The 5,556-nt window shown below is 45.0% G+C and overlaps 2 non-coding genes across 2 annotated transcripts; both read left to right on the top strand.

The window, feature by feature from the left end:
- The first annotated feature begins 1,606 nt into the window (after positions 1-1,606).
- trnah-gug (transfer RNA histidin (anticodon GUG)) lies at positions 1,607-1,678 on the top strand. Its single transcript has one exon. It is a non-coding gene; the product is annotated as a tRNA-His (tRNA).
- Positions 1,679-3,092: 1,414 nt separating this feature from the next.
- Positions 3,093-3,164, top strand: trnah-gug (transfer RNA histidin (anticodon GUG)). Its single transcript has one exon. It is a non-coding gene; the product is annotated as a tRNA-His (tRNA).
- The last annotated feature ends 2,392 nt before the right edge of the window (positions 3,165-5,556 follow it).

The raw sequence follows: 5,556 nt of genomic DNA, 5'->3' as shown, positions 1-5,556 counted from the left end.
CCAAATTCTGTTGGTCGCCGTTCAAACCCATAACCTAGAGTGAAAACAGTCTCAACTAGGAGACAGTGAGAACTGCAGATGAGAGATCAGAATCCACAGTGTTGTGCTGGGATGCACAACAGGTCATGCAGCATTTGAGGAGCGGGAGAATCGACATTTCGGGGAAGAGCCTGATGAAGAACACTTGCGCAAAAAAATTATTCTCCTGCTCCTGGGATATTGCCTTACCTGTTGTGGTTTTCCAGCACCCTGATCTCGAAGCTGAAAATAGTCTCAGCCTATCCAGCCTTTCATTATAACTCAAACCTTCCACACACAGCAACATGCGTGCATACTTTTTTGAACCTGCTCCAGCTGAAAAATATCATTCCTACAACTGGGCGACCGGAACTGGACATAATACTGCAGAAGAGGCCTCATCAATGTCCTGCAAAGCTTCAACATAACGTCCCGACTCCAATACACGAAGGACTGAACAATGAAGGGAAGTATGTTAAATGCCTTTCAACCACCTTATCTGTAGGTGATGAAAACTACAAGGAATTATGCACCTTCACCCCTAGCTTCTGTGTTCTCCAACACTACGCAACTTGTTGCTGTACCAAAATGCAATACCTTCCATTTATCCAGATTGAACTCCATGTCACATTTTTCAGTCCAACGACTCATTGGATGAAGATCCTTTTGAAACTTAGATAATCTTCCTCACTGTCTACAATTCTGGCGTCGCCTGCAAACCGACAAAGCATGCCTGCAGTGAGTTCCACTGTTTTCTCATATAGATCAATGATTCATATTCACTTGTAGTGGCCGTGATTTAGCAGTGTGCAGATCATACAACAGTTAGTCATGCAATTAACAATGTGGAAGAAAGCCACAGACTGCAGGGAGATATTAAACAATTGGAAATGAAAATGGTGAAGGAAATTCATTCCAGGCAAGTTGGTGATAGTGAAGCAAGTTCAAACTTCAAACCAGCCGCCCTCACTCCAATTGTGGCACTCAGCTCTCTCAGCAAGCTGCACTGTAGATTGCTATAAACGGGAAAATAATTTCCCTTCTGCCCCGCCTTTGGCCAGGAGCACTCCCAACCTCGGAATTACTTGCGCCTCTAAACCGTCATAGAAATGCCCTGCATTCACTGGTTGTGTCACTGGAGTCCTCGAGTATCTGTGCGACCTCATTCCCATCCCGACTTCCAGTTGGATCTTCGCGACTGCGCCACTCAATTCCTCAGATTCTGGGGCTAGGAATTGGGACTATCAGGCAGCAGTGGTTACTGCCTTGTGTGTGTGTGTCGGGGGGAACCTGGTAAAGTAGCCGATGTTAAACTGCATTACTATTGAAGCATACATTTCAACAACACCTGCACTGTCCCCGGAGTTTTTGATGTTTTCGAGAAATCTATTTATCTCAGCCTACAGCATATAAATAATGGAATCACCACAGCCACTGGGGGAACCGATATTAAACGGTCAGCCCATTCTGAGTTCCCAGGTATCTGCCACTGTTCGCTCATCACTGATATTGTGCATTTGGTGCGCTGCCTAACATTTCCTATGATACAGTACTTATTGCGCCCTGTTAGAGTGCGCGTCTGTGGGATGCCGTGATCGTATAGTGGTTAGTACTCTGCGTTGTGGCCGCAGCAACCTCGGTTCGAATCCGAGTCACGGCACTAATTGCTCTATCTGCTCCAGTTTTTGTGAAACACAAAGGAATCGGTTGCTTTAACATGGTAATTTTCTCCAAGGTGATGATCTTTTCCCTTCAAATTCTGCTTGCTCACATCTCTGTGTTTCATATGTCAGAATTCAAATCCAATCGTTCTCAGACATTTCTGTCCCTCCTTCGATCACTAACTAAACGTTCCGTACCACACCCCCATTTCATTAATTTAGCGATGCCGGTGTTGGACTATGGTGTACAAAGTTAAAAATCACACAACACTGCCTTGTATGTTAAGTATGTTAAGTATGGAAGTATGTTAAATGCCTTAGAACCATCTTGTCTGTAGGTGATGCAAACTACAAGGAATTATGCACCTGCACCCCTAGCTTCTGTGTTCTCCAACACTACGCAAAGCCCTACTCTTGTTGTTGTACCAAAATGCAATACCTTCCATTTATCCAGATTGAACTCCATGTTACATTTTTCAGTCCAACGACTCATTGGATGAAGATCCTTTTGAAACTTAGATAATCTTCCTCACTGTCTACAATTCTGGCGTCGCCTGCAAACCGACAAAGCATGCCTGCAGTGAGTTCCACTGTTTTCTCATATAGATCAATGATTCATATTTACTTGTAGTGGCCGTGAGTTAGCAGTGTGCGGATCATACAACAGTTAGTCATGTAATTAACAATGAGGAAGAAAGCCGCAGACTGCAGGGAGATTTTGGAAATGAAAATGGTAAAAGCAATTCATTCCAGGCAAGTTGGTGATAGTGAAGCAAGTTCAAACTTCAAACCAGCCGCCCATGCTCCAGTTGTGGCACTCAGCTCTCTCAGCAAGCTGCACTGTAGATTGCTATTAACGGGAAAAAAAATTCCCGCCTTTGGCCAGGAGCACTCCCAACCTCGGAATTACTTGCGCCTCTAAACCGTCATAGAAATACCCTGCATTCACCGGTTGTGTCACTGGAGTCCTCGAGTATCTCTGCGACCTCATTCCCATCCCGACTTCCAGTTGGATCTTCGCGACTGCGCCACTCAATTCCTCAGATTCTGGGGCTAGGAATTGGGACTATCAGGCAGCAGTGGTTACTGCCTTGTGTGTGTGTGTCGGGGGGAACCTGGTAAAGTAGCCGATGTTAAACTGCATTACTATTGAAGCATACATTTCAACAACACCTGCACTGTCCCCGGAGTTTTTGATGTTTTCGAGAAATCTATTTATCTCAGCCTACAGCATATAAATAATGGAATCACCACAGCCACTAGGGGAACCGATATTAAACGGTCAGCCCATTCTGAGTTCCCAGGTATCTGCCACTGTTCGCTCATCACTGATATTGTGCATTTGGTGCGCTGCCTAACATTTCCTATGATACTGTACTTATTGCGCACTGTCAGAGTGCGTGTTTGTAGGACGCCGTGATCGTATAGTGGTTAGTACTCTGCGTTGTGGCCGCAGCAACCTCGGTTCGAATCCGAGTCACGGCACTAATTGCTCTATCTGCCCCAGTTTTTGTGAAACACAAAGGAATCAGTTGCTTTAACATGGTAATTTTCTCCAAGGTGATAATCTTTTCCCTTCAAATTCTGCTTGCTCACATCTCTGTGTTTCATATGTCAGAATTCACATCCACCCATTCTCAGAGATTTCTCTCCCTCCTTCGATCACTAACCGAACTTTCCGTCCCACACCCCCATTTCATTAATTTCGAGATGCCAGTGTTCGACTATGGTGTACAAAGTTAAAAATCACACAACACCAGGTTAGAGTGTAACAGGTTTAACTGGGCACTAGTTTTGGGAGCGCTGCTCTTTCATCATGTGGTTGTGGAGTCATTTCCTATTTCATTAAGGCACTGCAGAATCTAACACTGACTCTCACATTGATACTCTTCACTCCGTGCTGCTGCGTCACTGTTGCTGGGTGAACGTGCCCCAACCCCACCATAGGGACCTGCAGACCAGTTGCTTCTTTTGGTTACCACTGTTGTGAGGCCAATCCTCAGGTAGCAGCTTTTACTGATATGGACTTGCGATTATTGGGAGTCAAGCTCAGGAAAATGACACAGGACAATATCGAGGAAAAGTGACTTCATTGAGAAAGATTAGTTTCACAGGTTTTCTGCAATGGCTGAGCACTATTACCACTGGACTGTTAATTTAGACAATAAGCAAACGAACCAGGGACCCGGGTTTGACTCCAACCATGCCAGGTGTTAGAATTGAGATTCAATAAATATCTGGAATTACGAATCTAATAACACCTACAATCCATGGTCAATTGTTGAAAAAACAAAACCATCGGGTTCACTGACGTCCTTTGAGGAAGGAACCTGCCGTTCTTACCTGGTCGGGCCTCAATGTGTCTCCAGACTCACTGCAATACAGTTGAGTGTCAACTGCCCGCTGTGCAATTAGGGATCGCAATCAATACTACCGAGCCAGCGACGCCCTCATACTGTAACAGAATAGAAAAAAAAAGTTAATTCGGCTCTAGCTAGATTACTGTGTGCAGTTCTGCAATTCACAGTATAGCAATGGTGTGATCGCACTGGGAACGTTGCAGGAGAGATTCAATGGGATATTGTCTGGGCTGAAGAGTTTCAGTTATGAGGAGAGATTGGACAGACTGGGGTTGTTTGTCGCTCAGCAGAGGAGATTGGAGAAGACATGACTGAGATGTACAAAATAATGAGGGATATGGATTAGATAGACTGAAAAAAGCGTTTGTTATTGATGGGGGGATCGAACACTGGGGCCAAGAGATTTCGGGAAAAGGCAGAAAGTTTTGAGTAGATGTGCGGAAAGGGTCAGAGAGGTGGAAACCCTTCCAACCTGAAAAAAATTGAGATGTTAATTTGTGATGCCAAAACATATAAACAATGAAAAACTTGATTCAGGTCGTTAAGCAGTTGTGTTGGACAAGTGCAGCCACAACAGGCTGAAGGGCTTCCTTCGATGTTTTTGTCCTCCACAGTATCGTGGTTAGTGTCCCCTCCTGTCACAGGGCTCAATTCTCCGCTGGGGGCATCGTGAAAGTTTTAAACCTGTAGCTCTGTTCCCCAGTGAAGGTTATTAATGCTTGGCCTTTCATTCTCGATTGGATATGTCACAGGAAGGACAGTGCTGTCTGAATCAGCTGGGGAAGGACTGCAGCTCCTGGGGCAGAGAGCGTCAGTGAAAGTGCAAGCACATAATTCTGCAAACTGCACATTGTGTTTGTGTTGCAATGAAAACCATTATATAGAGTTGTTCCTGACTGATGTGTTTACTTAAAGCAGGAATCTGAGTAAGAAAAAAGAGTAAACTCACTCAGATCCGAGTGCAGAAACATTTCCGGCAGCACTAATGAGGGTGTACAGCGTAGAACCGCGTTTGAATGCATTGAATTCGGGTTGACGGGGGCAGCTTGCTTTCACTAGGCGGAGTTACCAGTGTGTAAAGCCATTACACATGATACAGATAGTGTTCAATGTGATGGCACATTTGCTCAGTGGGTCGCACTGCTGTTAAGTCTATAGGTTAGGTGGATTGGCAATGCTAAATTGCGCTGATGTGTCCAGGGAGTGATTTCAGTAAGTTAAGTGAATTAGCCATGGGGTAACGCAGTGATAAGGTCAGCAGTCACACGATGCCAGGTTTTATTGCAGCAGGTTTATTTAAAATCACAAGCCAACGGCCTGCGGTGATAGAGAGGGGAGCTAGGTCTTGTTGAGATGCTGTTCAGGGTGTCCCTACAGACTCGATTGGCTGAATTGTACTTTCTGCCTTGTAGAGAATCTGTGATTCTATCAGAGAGGACACTGCCAGCTTTTACTGGGGAGCTAAGGCATTAGAGATGATGCTGACGGCGTTTAGTGGGGATGGCATTTTAGTTATT

The sequence above is a fragment of the Chiloscyllium plagiosum genome, unplaced genomic scaffold (assembly GCF_037043375.1).
Source record: "Chiloscyllium plagiosum isolate Xiang-an unplaced genomic scaffold, Cpla_swu_hap1 HiC_scaffold_51, whole genome shotgun sequence".
NCBI lineage: Eukaryota > Metazoa > Chordata > Chondrichthyes > Orectolobiformes > Hemiscylliidae > Chiloscyllium > Chiloscyllium plagiosum.
The sequence above is the reverse complement of the archived record's forward strand: the minus strand, read 5'-3'. Positions and strand labels throughout refer to the sequence as shown.